The sequence below is a fragment of the Budorcas taxicolor genome, chromosome 2, assembly GCF_023091745.1.
Source record: "Budorcas taxicolor isolate Tak-1 chromosome 2, Takin1.1, whole genome shotgun sequence".
Lineage (NCBI taxonomy): Eukaryota > Metazoa > Chordata > Mammalia > Artiodactyla > Bovidae > Budorcas > Budorcas taxicolor.
The window spans coordinates 82894631-82909434 of NC_068911.1; the positions used below are offsets into that span (position 1 = coordinate 82894631).

Here is a 14804-nt window from a genome sequence, read left to right on the forward strand (position 1 = left end):
TAAGTCGTGTCTGACTCTTTGCGACCCCATGAACTGCAGCACACCAGGCTTCCCTGTCCTTCACTAACTCCCAGAGTTTGCTCAAATTCATGTCCATTGAGTTGGTGATGCCATCCAACCATCTCATCCTCTGTCACCCCCTTTTCCTCCTGCCCTCAATCTTTCGCAGGATCAGGGTCTTTTCCAATGAGTCAACTCTTTTCATCAGGTGGCCAGAGTATTGGAGCTTCAGGTTTAGTCCTTCCAGTGAATATTCAGAGTTTATTTCCTTTAGGATTAACTGGTTTGATCTTGCAGTCTAAGTGAGAGCCTCACCTAGGGAGTTATGTGGAGGCCTGGCTTCATGTACCACCTAGGGAATAATTTTCTCTGAAAGAAAATTAACATTATTCTTATAAGATGAATCATTTCCCTTCTTACATTCTATTGACATTTTAATTTCCAGTAATATTACAGTGTTAGCATATTTGAGTGTTATTCTCAAGCTATTGATACTTTTCTGTATATGTGTGATTTAGAAAAAGATTACGGTCTAAACGGTTGGAGTAGGGAATACTTCCTTGTTTTCATATGTAAGTCAGTAGGAAACTGGTTTTGTGTGTAAGTTTAGTTTACATATTGTCTTTTTGCATTAAAAAAATGCTTTAGTTCTCTCTTAGTCTCTTTAACTTAGGTTCTGGGGGAGTTTTATTGCTTTGACTGAAAAGTCACGACAACACAAAACATGTATTCCGGTAAGCCTACCTCCTTTTTTCCATTAGCGTAGTTATTTCTTAATTTTTACTGTTCATAGTTCCCTTAGAGAGTTCCTATTCTTCTTTGAATCCATTATTAGGGTTCACCCATTCATCTATCAACATTTATTAAGGACCCCTTGTTTATAAGACTACCCCTGATGTTTCAGAAATGAAAAAATGCTACTTATCTTCAAGGAATTCACAGACTCACTATGCAGTGAAATTAAAAAAAAAAATTGAAGTATGTTTTTTAGGTGCCATGATAATTAAATTTGGAAACAACAGATGAGAGAGCATATATTCTTAGACAGGGTGTGGGCATGGGGGCTTCAGGGAAGACTTCCTTCAGGAGGTGATACTTGAGCTGATCCTGAAGCATAGGAATTGACAGATGGAAAAAAAAAAACCAAAAACACCTTTCAGGTAGACAAGTGCAGAGGCAGAAGGCGAACACCATCAAGATATCCTCAGGGAGCTGTGAGGTCCCATCTGAGTACCTGTGGGGTGATGACTGGAAGGCGTTGGGGGGTCTTGGGCCAGGGATCTGCACATGGTCAGGGAGCCAGTGTCGGCGCTGTTGGTGAGTGCGTCGAGGAGGTCCCGGTGCAAGAGCTGGAGTGCTGCTGGTGGGTGATAGTCAGGGCTGGGGCCAAGGCAGCAGTGGGTCGGAAAGCAGAACTCCTCAGTTTGGTCATCGGTGTTCATTGGTGGTTCCATTGCATGAGACTGAACAGAGATGAGCAGCTTTGGAGTGGTGGGTGAGATGGACACGCTGACTTTAGTTTTGGTAATCCAGATTCCTTGACCTGGAAACTGGATGCATTCTCATGCTCCTTGAGGGACTGGTCTTGAGAGACCCTCCCGCCCCACTGTTTTTCTACTCCCTTTTGTGAGTTTTCTTACCCACTTATCCTTCAGTTGGGAAACAAATTATTGGTGAAAGTGAAAGCGCAAGTCATTCAGTCGTGTCTGACTCTTTGCCACCCCCTGGAATTATTCAGGCCAGAATACAGGAGTGGGTAACCTTTCCCTTCTCCAGAGGATCTTCCCAACCTAGGGATCAAACCCAGGTCTCCCACATTGCTGGCAGATTCTTTATCAGCTGAGCCACCAGGAAGCCCAAGAATACTGGAGTGGGTAGCCTGTCCCTTCTCCAGTGGATCTGCCCAACCCAGGGATAGAACCGGGATCTCCTGCATTGCAGGCAGATTCCTTACCAACTGAGCTATCAGGTAAACCCCAAAAGAAATTAAAAGCAAACCTCTGTGAGCTTAGAACTAAATTGCTAAATTAAATGAAAAGTGTTATCATTTTTTAATGAGTGGATTGGTTTGGCATTTCAGTACAGGAGTAGATTAGAAAACCGACTTTAATTAAAAAGGTAGTCTTTTCTGTTAATTCTTGAGGAATCCTGTTACTAATTGTAAATGAAATACCTAAACAGAGAATCTTTGAGGTGGGAGGGAACTTTGCAACTTACACCACCAATCTCAACTTCTGGGTAGGAAAAATGGAAGCCAGAGAGAGCACAGGTGACTTCCCAGTGGCATGTAGCTCTGGTCCAGGGGCACGCCCAGCTCATTTATGCAGTGTTTCCTCCCATTTGCCCCCTGATCCCCTGCAAATAATCCTATTGAGATAATAGAGCAGGGCTTGAAGAAGTCTAATGTTCAAGGCTGCTCCGTCAGTGGTAGACTCAAGTCCACAGGATTCTTGATTTTAAACTTATTTCAAATTAATCTCATTGTTCATCCGTCAGCAAGTGTTTGTTGACTATCTGGTATGGAAGGGATGGTATGGTACCCAGTTATTATAAAGCTGAACAATAAATAAGCTATTTTTCTCTTCAAGACGCTTGCCTGTTAGTTATTCAGATAACTTATAACAGGTCTGGCAACTACTTCTTATAAAATGCATAGCTTATCAGACATAATTATGGACATGTAGTACACATACAGAGCACCCAACAAGAAAACACAGCCATACAAAATCTTGTTCAATTTTAATTTTTTTAAACTTTACTTGGGCTTTTTTCATCTGTTACCTTGTCTGCACAGGGGCAAGCAGTTTCCCGCCTAGCCTTGGAAATGCCTATGTGCCCTTAGGCAAATAAAAATGAAACCAAATAATTAGAAAAAGAATGTTGATTGCCTTTATTCAGTTTATCCTTGTTGAACTTTAATTAGGAAGGATGATCTGGTGGAAATTTTGTTTAGGTTGGTAACATAAATAGTTGCAAGAGGGCATTGGAAGAATGGCTTTTATTTAAAACCTTTTCATATATTTGGCTGCACCGGGTCTTAGTGTGATGCATCGGACCTTCAGTCCTCCTCAGCAGCATGCAGGATCCTTAGTTGCTGCATGCTAGCTCTTCGTTGTGTCTTACGGGATCTAGTTCCCTGGTCAGGGATCAAACCTGGCCCCTCATCATAGGGAACATAGTCTTAGCTACTGGTCCACCAGGAAAGTCCTGGAAGAATGATTTTTTAAAGCATTAGTTCTCTGTTCATCTATTTTTGTACTACTCTTTTGTAATAGCCCCATTCAGTGTTTCTGGAAATTTCTGTAGATACAGTTCTGAAGAACTTAACCATGGAGTAGTTTTCTTATGAATAAATGTACTAGGAAAACTTACTGCCATTCTAAAATGAAGACTACTTTTATGAAATAGTAATTTTTCTAGAATTCTTTATGTGTTTCTTGTGTTAACCTGTTCCCACCAAATAAAGAGTTTGGTACATTTTGTGCTGCTTTGAATTTAAGTCTAGCTTCCTTGGTGGCTCAGATGGTAAAGAATCCGCCTGCATTGTGGGAGACCTGGCTTCGATCCCTGGGTTGGGAAGATCCCCTGGAGAAAGGCATGGTAGCTCACTCCAGTATTCTTGCCTGGAGAATCCCCATGGACAGAGGAGCCTGGTGAGCTACAGTGCATAGGGCCTCGAAGAGTCGGACACGACTGAGCAACTAAGCACAGCACAGAAACTTAGCGTTTAGTGATTGAGACGTTTTCTTTATCAAGTTTATGAGCTTGAAATGGTTAGTACTTTTTGTTTCTCTGTAATTTTAAGCTTCGTTCATGCCACAAATATTTACATAAGGCCAGTGGGATGCTGAACCAGGCATTGGAGATACAGCAGGACGTTGGATATACAGAGTGCCTAACTTTCTAGAAACTCTCTGTTGAAGCGTTGCTCATGCCTGTCTAGTAACATATATAGACCCAGGAATCCCAGAGTGAAGCTTTGGAGAAACAAACATCCCATTAGAAAACTAGCAAATCTGGTTCCGGCCCATGTGGGTGGTAATCCTGCAGACTCTTGTAAAAAGTGCTTTGAGATCGTCCGCTGATGAAAGCCTGCATGGTGTTACATGTGAGGGTAATCATCAAGGATTACCACATCCCTGCCAGACAGCAGATAAAATACCCATCCTCCTGGAAACGGGGAGCACGGAGGATCTGCAAGGATGGGATTTATGTCCGTGAAAGCGGGACCCAGCAGAGAGGTGATCTGACTGCTGGTGAAATTGGCTCTGCTAAGAGAGTAGTGCATTGAGGCAGTGGAAGAAATGGCGACTTCCTTCTTTCTTACCTTTGCCTGTTGTTAACTCCTCTCTACTCAAGATGCTCTGATTCTTTCCTCAGAACCTCTGAGAGCCTTAAATATAGCTAGGATAGAGCTACCTTGGATTGGGCTCTTTGGATTTCTCAAAACTCAGATCTCATCCCGGAATTGACATAACCATGAAATAACGGCAGACCTATTAACTGGGTGAAGACTAGCAAGATTTGAAGAAACTAATACCTATGATATGAAAAGGAGATAGAAAACTAAGGGGGTAAATGTGGTGGATCTGTTGAATTTCTTTATCTAGCTGCCAGCTGCTCTACCAGCCTGCAGGTAGCTGGTAACATCAGCTGACCAGAAATGCTGCATTTTCTTCCCAAAATGGTTAACAAGTCACCTTTTGGTCTTGCGCAGGTAAAGAAATAAGGAAAGGAGAGGAGGGAGCAGGAAGAGACCACGGTCGAGTGAGCTACACGGGCTGCATGTGCGTGAGGGGTGTGTGTGTTTCTCTGTCTTTCTCTCTGTCTCTGTCGAGTCTTCCTTTCCCTGAAGTCACACCTCCTGTCTGCTGAGGAGTTGACGAAGGTGTTTTCTGTTTTAGTCTGTAGCCTCCCCATCTGGCGTCTGGGTTTCTTCTAGGCTGCCACTGGTGGGGGAGTGAGTGTGGGGTATTAGTTACCCATGTTTTCTCCTTTCAGGTTTTTCTTTTAGTATTTATTTTAAAATTACTAGTGGTATGAGTCATAGTGGTCAAATTTTGGCAGTTTCATGTGATTCAACCTATTAATTCAACCCTTGTGATTCTCAACCTTCCTCAATATTTCCTCTTCTTACACCTGCTCCTTAAATATTAAATTTTTAATAATAGCTATCATCTCTTACCACCTACTGGATGTCCTGTGCTTCACATGTGGCAGCTCCGCAAGGGAGTCCTGATGTCCGTTTTGTCCCTCTGCAAGGGAGAGACTGTGGCTCAGACAGTTGGCCCAAGACTTCCCGGGTAGTGATTGGCAGGGCAGGACTCAACCCAGAACTCGTTGGTTCAAGTCTGGAGCCCTCTCGTTGCTACCGTATTCCAGTGCGTTTGTTTCCTTGAGTTTTATCATTATCCTTGTGCTTATATTTCTGGCACAAATAAGTGAGCCTTTGATTGGACAGAAAAATGGAATTTTGATGGGCCATCAAACCACTTTGGATGATGGTATTTGAGGTTGTAAGTTATTAGCAGGTTATCTTCAGAAATACAGTCTGGTACTTAACTGTACTCCCTCCTGTCATGGTTTACAGTAGATACCTCTCTTCTAAGCCAAATTATAATTAAAATTCTGGAAGAGAAAGTGCTCTGATATTTGGACTTTCAATCCATCCCAGGGAAATCTCGCCTTCTTCCTGTCCCCGCTTTGGCTGATCTTCTGCCTAGGCTTTGTGGTTCAGTTGCTAAGTCGTGTCCGACTCTGCGAGAGACACACGTTAATCTTTTTCAATCATCTCCTTAAAACATCCTGGAGACTTGGTTCATTCTCATACCTGCCTCCTCTCCCCAAGTCTTTTGCTAGTGAGTTGGAGTCCTATTCTGAATCTAAATGTACACCTGAAGAGAATAGTACTTTCAGGGTAGAATTCCTTCCCAAGATATCTTGAGAAATTTGTATTTTTCCAAATTACCAGAAAAAAATCAGTTAAAAAAGGTAAATGGGGAATGTGTTGCAGTTCTCCTGTGACAATTAAAACAATCAACATAGAGACGTTACTACATCAGAGGAATCCACTGACGTCAGGTTGAAAGCTAACCTGTGGAAGTGAAGGATAAGATTGACATTTCCCAGAGCCAGGTCATGATAGCAGTGCAGAGGAGAGAATTGGTCATGATTGCTTGTAGCTGTTGCTGTGTTATAAATGTGTGCTCGTGGGCCTGTCTGCTGCTACTGATGAATCACACTTACAAATAAAATACATACAGATTTATATGCATTGCGTGTGGTGTATGAATCGTGTGAGTGGTATTCCAGGAAATACGTTTCCAAAGGCAAAATAGGCCTTTAAGATGGCAGTTTCAACATGTGATTCTGTGTAGTGCTGTTGACCTTCTTCATGGATCCAAATGCAGGTTATTTCGGGGATCAACAAACCTTTCCTCCAAAGGGCCAGATAGTAAATATTTTAGGCTTTGCAAGCCATATGGACTCTGTCACAACGATCAACTCCGCTGTTTCATGTGCAAGCAGCCGCAGACTCTACGTAAAATGAACAAGTGGGGCTGTGTTCCAATAAAACTTTTGTTTACCAAAGCAGACCATGGGCTGGATTTGGCTTGCTATTGGAATGCTCCCCAATAATGCTCACTGACGTTTGCCAGCATTTGAACATTTGTTATAGGCTCTATAGTCCTTTGTAAATACTACTAAGTTTGTTTCTTATTTCTTAAACGTTTCTTTTAGGTATCTATAATAATGGGAAAAGGGTGTTTGGAAGGTCTTTTTCCTAATAGCTCATAATTTGGGGAATTCTGCGAAACTTTCTGAAAATTTCAGTGTCTCATTCCCAAATCCCGAAGCTTAATGGCTATGGAGAGTTTGGAAGTCCCCGGAGAAGGGGATTTGCTGTACCCTTGTGCTCGTCTCTACTTCTTGATTCAGTCAGCCTTTATCTTTCCTCAGCTTATGTGATTGTCCTGGTTCTGTGGGCTCTGTGGTGTCCCCAAGTGCATCAGTCATGTAGGACGTGTGACCTGCTCTTTTTCCCACTGGAGATTGGGAATCTTGGGAACTGGTTGACATCTCTTGTTGCTTTTCTTCAGAATTACTTGTAAATAATGCCTTGCCCACAATGGCAACCCACTCCAGTACTCTTGCCTGGAAAATCCCATGGACGGAGGAGCCTGGTAGCCTGCAGTCCATGGGGTTGCACAGAGTCGGACACGACTGAGCGACTTAGCAGCAGCTGCCCACATATTCAAGTATCTGGAGTAGATTATTCTTCAAGGATCCTTGACATTATAATCGGTTACAGCGATGTTATTTTAGAGCCAGACAAGAGGACACTTGTAGTATCGTGGATGATTTGTGTATTGTTTTGGATTGGTATACTTTACGCTTTTCTACCATGCTCCTTTAGAACTTGTATTATTTTAAGAAGTAGTAAACAGGGAAGGGAACTAAGACTATCTACTACAAGAACTCATTTCAATACTTAGGAATAGTCAGGATACAGGTTTAACTTACTGGTAATTAACACAGATTTTGGACTCAGAAACTTGAGTTGTTTTGCTACATGTTTCGAAAGTGTGATCTTGGGACAGACTTTCTTCACCTTTCTAACGTTGTTTTCTTATCTTTCAAATGGAACTATTAATACCTTCCTCTCCATTTTTGTGTTGTTAGGATGAAATCAGATAATGAAAGTGTGTAGTTAGCACAGCTCTAGAACTAAATGATAGCTGGCATTTTTACTAACTTTTTAAAGCTTTTTTGGAGGGCTCTGCTTGGTCTTCATTTCAGCATGCAGGCTTTTCTCTAGTTGCGGCAGGTGGGGGCTCTTCTGTAGTTGCAGCACTGGGGTGTCTCTTATTTGCAGAACACGAGCTCTAGAGCATTCGGACCCAGTAATTAAGATGCGAGGGCTCTCTAGTTGCAGTGTGTGGGCTTATTGCCCACAACATATGGGAACTTAGTTCTCTGACCAAAGATTGAACCTTAGCCCCCAGCATTACCACTGGACCACCAGAGACGTGCCATCAGTTCTTAAAGATGGGAGATATTAACCTTGTTTCATGGCAAAGGAAAACTTCAACAAACAGGGCTTAAGTGATTTATGTAAGATCACATTTAGTAGGTTGGAAAATTGGGTTTGACTCTTTCCTAAGTCTAGGTTCTTGCTGTCATATGCTGCTTCATTTCAGTTAACAGTAATTCTGTAGTAAGATACACCATGGTTTATTTGCATTGTGAGGCTGAGTGGATAGACAGGGAAAGTATGGGATGACGTCTTTTGTCTTTTTTTAAATTGAAATACAATTGACATATTTGTTTCAGGTGTACATTACAGTGATTCAATATTTGTGTATATTGCAAAATGATCACCACAATAAGTCTAATTAACATCTGTCACTATACAAGGGATGATGTCTTGAAAGGGCAAGGATCTGTAGTATTTGAAAGTCACAGCTTCTAGAAGCCAAGAATATAGTTATAATTAAAAAGTTGAGAAAACTTGCCCTGATTTTTTTCTCCTGTTGCTTAGCTGCTGTATTGACTGCCAAGAACATGTCTGATTTTAAGTACCTTTTATGCTTGCTTGTTACTCAGTCCCATCATATTACAACAACTTTTAAGAAACTATGCATGTTCTTGTAAATTGGATTAAAGAAAAATGTACTACTATGTTAAGCCTGCAGTTGGAGTTAGAATGTTTTTTTGGATTTCTCCTTTTCCCCTTCCTCACGCTCACCCTCCACTTCACAGGAATGTGCCTCTAACCACTATGGGTCGGATTTTCACAAGGCATGATTAGTTGCCAATAATTAAACGTCCATAGCTAAACAAGTAAATTGGCCAAGGTTTTGGAAAAAACTCAGTTCAGTGAAAGTTTTGTGACAGGTTGTAGCACTTTGCTATATGCACATGGTGTCTGACTTAACGATGGTTCGACTTCACGATTTTGCAGTGTTAAGATGGTGCGAAAGTAATACGCATTCGGTGGAAAGTGTACTTTGAATTGTGAATTTTGATCTTTTCCTGGCCTACCAAACGATGGGAAACATGCAGCGCTGTCTCATGAGGCTGGGCAGCGGCAGCTCCCAGTCAGCCACATGATCACCAGGGTGAACAGCCAACACACAGGCATGCTGTTTGTCACTTTCCGTACAGTGTTCAATAAAGTACATGAGATATTCAGCATTTCATTCTGAAATAGCTTTGTGGTAAGTGAATTTGCCTGACTGTAAGCTGATGTAAGTGTTCTGAGCAGGTTTGAGATAGGCTGGGCTCATCTACGATGTCTGGTGGGTGCATGCGTTTTCAGCTTGGGACATTTCAACAATGGGTTTATTAGGATGTAATCACGTAAATCAAAAGAGATCTGTATAGGTATTTATTTATAGCACTGAATTTAATTGGTGCACACGCCTCTGTTTTGTTTGTTTTTATTTTTTAAAACGCTCTTGGGGTTTTGAACAAGACCTGTCGAGATCTGTCATGGTTGCTGTTGGCATGGAATGGATTGGTGCAGAGATGGGTCCTGAGGAGAACATTTGAAGAGTCAAGTATTTGGAATTTGCTTTCCACCTTTGCTCTCATTTTACTGACTTCTTGTTCTTTATAGTAGACCACAGTTTTGACTTCAACCTATGGGTTATTTCAGAGCCTAATAATTTTAAGGCAAATAATAAACTATGCTTAATTTGAAGACTTGATTTTTATCTAGTAACTCTTGAGCACTAACTATATGCTAGGTACCATGAGGAAAGGAAAGCGCAAATGAATAATATGTGATCCTTGCCTAGCTTTATTTATTTATTTTTTGAGACAAAAGCAGTTCACGGCAGAGGATTAAGTGCCAGGTCATATAGAGTGAGTCTTGTAGAATATAAATACAGAGGAATTAGAATGGAAAGATCTGGAAAATGTGTCAATCATTAGGGAAGGCTGAAGCAAGGCAGGAGAGCCTGAACAGGGTCTTGAAGGAATTCCCTTCAGAAAAGGTGATAGGGCTGGGAAGTTGGCAGGGAAATTAGAAGTACATCTGTAATTTGAAAAAAGCACTGTTTTAAAAAGAATCAGAAGAATATGCACCAGTATTTATTACATTTTCTTGCTTATCTAAAGCTCCTCCCCAAATGTACCTATAACTTGAAGACATGGCCGGCCCTAGGAAGGGCAGAGACAAACTGGCCCATTTGAACTGGCCACCTTCTAAAATGCAGTTAGTCTTCAGCAGACATGAATGTAACTTCTTTGGTGTGAATCTGCCAAATTTCCTTGGCCCGGGATCTTGGAAAATACCAAGGTTTCAACAGTTTGTTCTGAAACTCAAGGTTTGTGGATACTGTTTAACTGGAGTTTGTTTTTAAAGATGTCCACTCTAGAAATGGATTTTTACTCTTTAACGTCACTAAATGATTGCTGAAAATGTCAAGTTTCTGGTTGACCTTTCTACGGGGGGATATTTTCTTGTGTCTTATTTTTAGTGTCTTATTTTTTTGTCCATCTTATTTTTATATTCTCAATTCTCTTTTCATTTGGATTGTGAATTTAAACTAAAGTGAGGCAAGTTTTTGAAGTTATTTGTAAAACATTTCCCTTCAATTCCAAGGTAGATGTGATTTTACTTTCAAATAATTATTGAGGAATGCTGTATTTTGGATTTGTTTTCTGCTTAAATTTATTTACCTGAAAGTGTTCTTGGCAAAGTGGTCCTTGAGATTTAAAAAAAAAAAAATGCTGTTCTCTGAAAGGGATAAGTTTTTCACTGTTTTTTTGAATGGGAAAGTTTACTTCTAATAAAAATTTCCTCTTCCTTTGGCAAATGTTGATGTTTTTGAAGTCTTCCTAAAGGAAAAGGGAGCTTGGGTGGCTTTTTGTTTTTTGTTTTTGATAGTTATCTGGAGCCCCTTTCCCTTCCTCTGTGTGCTTCTAACCCCACCTTTGTTTTATGAGTCTTTGAACTAGATCTCTCCACCGCCAAAAATGGAAGTTGAAATGGACCCAAATCAGCTTATTCTGGGTGGAAGCAAGAGAAACTGATTACTCTGGTACATGGGGCATCTCTCATAGCAGCCAGAGATCTGAGAGAGACTTGCATTCTGTATTTTTCGACAGCTTGAACCTTGTTTTTCCCAAGCACATAAAATAATTAATATATGCAAAAGCATTGTTTTTGTTGGTTGGTTTGTTTTTGTAATGGGTAGAGTACGTGGTATATGGACTTCAAAGGAACTTGATTTTGAAGTTTACCAACTCAGATCCTACTGGCTTCTGTGTCATTTAGAAAAATATTTAAGATTCATGTGGACTCATGATCTCAGCCTACCATGTGTCAGTTTTGAACCCTTTTCCGTCCTTGCTGCAATGGTAAATCAGCTGTGGTTGGTGGTCCAGTTTGAAAGGCTTGTCCAGTGTGCACTTTCTTTAGCCTGCACATTCACAACTGCAGACTTTTCTTCTGTATAGCTTAACTTTTCTTCCCCCCTGCAGCACTGGGCCGCTTGTGAGCATCACGCTGCCAGCACAAGAGCTACTGGAGAGTTCTCTTTATTCCTGGAGACTCTGGGAGTGCCTCGCCCACTGCTAGGAGTGAGTGAACGGAGCCTTGGGGAAGAGCCCACTGCTGGAAGGACCGTGGAGGAGATGCCTGGGAGCCAGCTCTAAGGTAGCCAAGCTTTTACCAGGAGCTCTCAGTGGCCTTTACCAGGGCCAGCTGTAGAGCTGTTCTGACAACTCCCCTCTTTTATGACATGGGAAATTCTGAGCCATAATGATCAGTTGTTAGTTTGTATGAACCCAACATAAGAAAGTTAGAACCAAACCCAGTGGCTCTTTATCCTTGCATTGCCTTGAAGCTAGGCAGTTTTTCTCTTTTTGGTGGCGCTGCTTGGTTATCTTTCAACTTTGCCAAGTTGTTCAGATACTGCCATTTCCCCGTAGGGGAAATGTATAAAAATGTATATGTATATAAAATGCTTCTGCCATTCTTTCACCCTACAGGACCACTACTTTTCCCCCCTCTTTCCTTCTAAGTAGACTATGTCTTTGAGCAGTTTTAGATTCATAGGAGAATTGAGTTCTCATAGACATTCCTGTCCCCACACACGCTTACCTCTCCCAGACTCTCAGTCTCCCCGGGAGAGTGGTCCACTCATTACAATAGGGGATCCTGCGTGGACACATTATAATTACCCAGAGCCCATGGTTTCCATTACTATTTGCTCTTGTTGTTGTACATTCTATGGTTTTGGACAAATGTATAATAATATAGATTCCCCTATTATAGACATTTTTCCTTTTAAGTAGAATTTTCCTACAGAAAAGTTTTACTGCCCTAAAAATCCTCTGTGCTCTGCCTATTAAACCCTCCACCCACCCACTCCCTGGCCACTACTGAATTTTTTAATTGTCTCCATACTTTTCTTTTTCCCAGAGCTATATTTTCATAATTTGCTTTCTTGGAGTACTTTGAAATCCATGTAAAGAAGTCTCACTCTCAAGATGAAGTGCTGTTAAGGCTGTGTTAAGCTATGGTGGTAACTCAAAAAACATCTTACATAGGGTCTGTAAGATATTTTTATGAGGAGAGGCCTGAAGTGCTCAATGTTGGTGGGTGTGCCTCTGAATTAAAAGTTGTGTTTGCCTGGATATGGTTTGCGTCTTGTACACAGAGACAGAAGCGTGAGGTTTCTGCAGCCTCCTTAGGTTCAGAATTTTGGGGCAAGATCTCTCTAGTAGCTGTCAAGTGTTTCCTTTTTTGAGGAACGTTCTAATTTATTATCTTCAGAAACTATTTTTTAATGTAAAAGTGTGTTTTTATTTAATTTCAAAAAGTATAAAATTATATAAAGATAAAATTTCCTCCCTCTTTTTTTTCTGTTACCTATAGCTAATAATCTGGAACACACAGTTTTTCATATACAGACTTTTCATAGGCACACAGAGTGTGTATATTAATTAAAAACGGATGGAAGTGGCTACACATTTGGTTTTACAGCTTGTTTTTTCCTTCTACGTGATATGCTTTAGAGATTTTTCCTTTTAAGCAGGATTTTCCCTTTTAGGAAGACTCTCAATATGAGTAATGACTTCTTAGTGTTGTGTGTATGGCTGTAACCTAATAACAACCAGTCGTCAAGTGAGGGGTTAGCCTGTAAATTTAAAGGGGGATGTGGGTGGGGGGGGGGACTTTCACATTAGGGCAGAAACAAAAGCCTTGCCTGTTGACATTGGACATTTAGTCATCGAGGATGTGAGTTTTTATCTTCCAAGCAGATGATGTGCAGCTTGGGGCTGTTGCCGAGGTGTCAGTTATGTCAAGTTTTCATCTCCTGGATGCCTGGAAGGAGCTTTGGCACTAGGCTGTGTTAATATATTAGCAGAGTTGTTAGTTCTGGCTACCGTCCTTGGAGCATTTTGAGATGTTTTCATGCCCATTTAAGGTGGCATGTGGTTGAATGAGTTTTAAGAGGAGGTAATAAAGAATAGGGATGGAATTAAGAGACTTGACTTTATTTTGCATATATATTTATTTGAGGGAGGAGGAGGAGATGATGGTGTTAGTTAATTGCTAGCCCTGTGATTCTTAATCATGAGACAGGGTTAAAATTGCTCAGCTCAATAACTTCCTAGTGCAGTTGACAGTGAGAACCACCAGAAAAGTTTTTAGATATCAGGGGCCAGGAATGAATATTTGTATTGTTATTATTTTATAAAATACTTAGTTTTAGGAATATAATAATCAATGTTTATATTTATAAGATTTAAAAGGTACAGAAGAGTGGAAAATAAGTCCTCTGTCTCTCAGTATTCTTCCTAGAGACAAACATTGTTACCCATTTCTGATGTATTCATTCAGAGATTTCAGGTATATATATCAACATATAATTTAAAGATTATTGCAGTTTCTTTCTTTTTTTTTTTAACCCAGGTGGTAACAACATACACCGTTTTGTTCTTTTTTCATTGAAATACTGTTTCTTGGAAGTTATTAATGCTACATTCTTTCCTAATGGAAGCCTAATGTCCCATTTAGAAGTGGGCTGTAATTTACTTAACCAGTACCTTATTGATGACTATATAGATCATTTCCAATTTTATTATCATTAACCAGGCTGTAGGGAATAATCTTGTACATATATCATGTTAAACATGCTTGTGAACGTATCTGTAGGATCCATTTCTAATAGTGGAATTGCTGGGTCAAAGAATTATGCACTTTTTAATTTGGGTTGAAATTTATTGCAAAATTGCAAGTTCATAAAACTTGCAAAGTTTTAGATTCCACCAGCAATGGATGAGAACCCTGCTTCCTCATACCCATGCCAGTCACAGTATAATTGCTAAACTGATAGGTTTTCTTCTTCACCAAATCAATAGGTGAAAAATGACAGTTTAATGGAGCTTTAATTTGCATTTTTTCTTATTTTGATTGACACTGAGCATATTTTCATAAGTTTTAAAGACCTTTTGTATTTCCTGTTCTGTTCCCTATGTGTTAATTCCTTCATCTATTTTCTATTGGGTTATTGATCTTTTTATTATCAATTCACAGGAGCTCCTATTTTATTATCAGATCACAGGAGCTCCTATACATGAACAAATTAGTACCTCATCCTTGTGATATTTATATTTGGTCATTTGTATAAAAATAATTATATTTATTGTTTTTATTGTTGTTGTTTTTTATTTGCTATGTTTGACTCTTTGTGACCCCATGGACTTTAGCCTGCCAGGCTCCTCTGTCCATGGGATTTCCCAGACAAGAATATTGGAGTGGGGCTTTCCAGGTGGTACAGTGG

General features: G+C 40.3%; 1 protein-coding gene across 1 annotated transcript in view; it reads left to right on the plus strand.

Moving 5' to 3' along the window:
• The window catches only part of ACVR1 (activin A receptor type 1), a 139346-nt gene that overhangs the window by 47780 nt on the left and 76762 nt on the right, over window positions 1-14804 (plus strand). Inside the window, exon 2 of the mRNA XM_052636250.1 lies at window positions 11494-11668. The gene's annotated coding sequence lies outside the window, so the exon portion shown is untranslated. The remainder of the gene's footprint in view (window positions 1-11493; window positions 11669-14804) is intronic.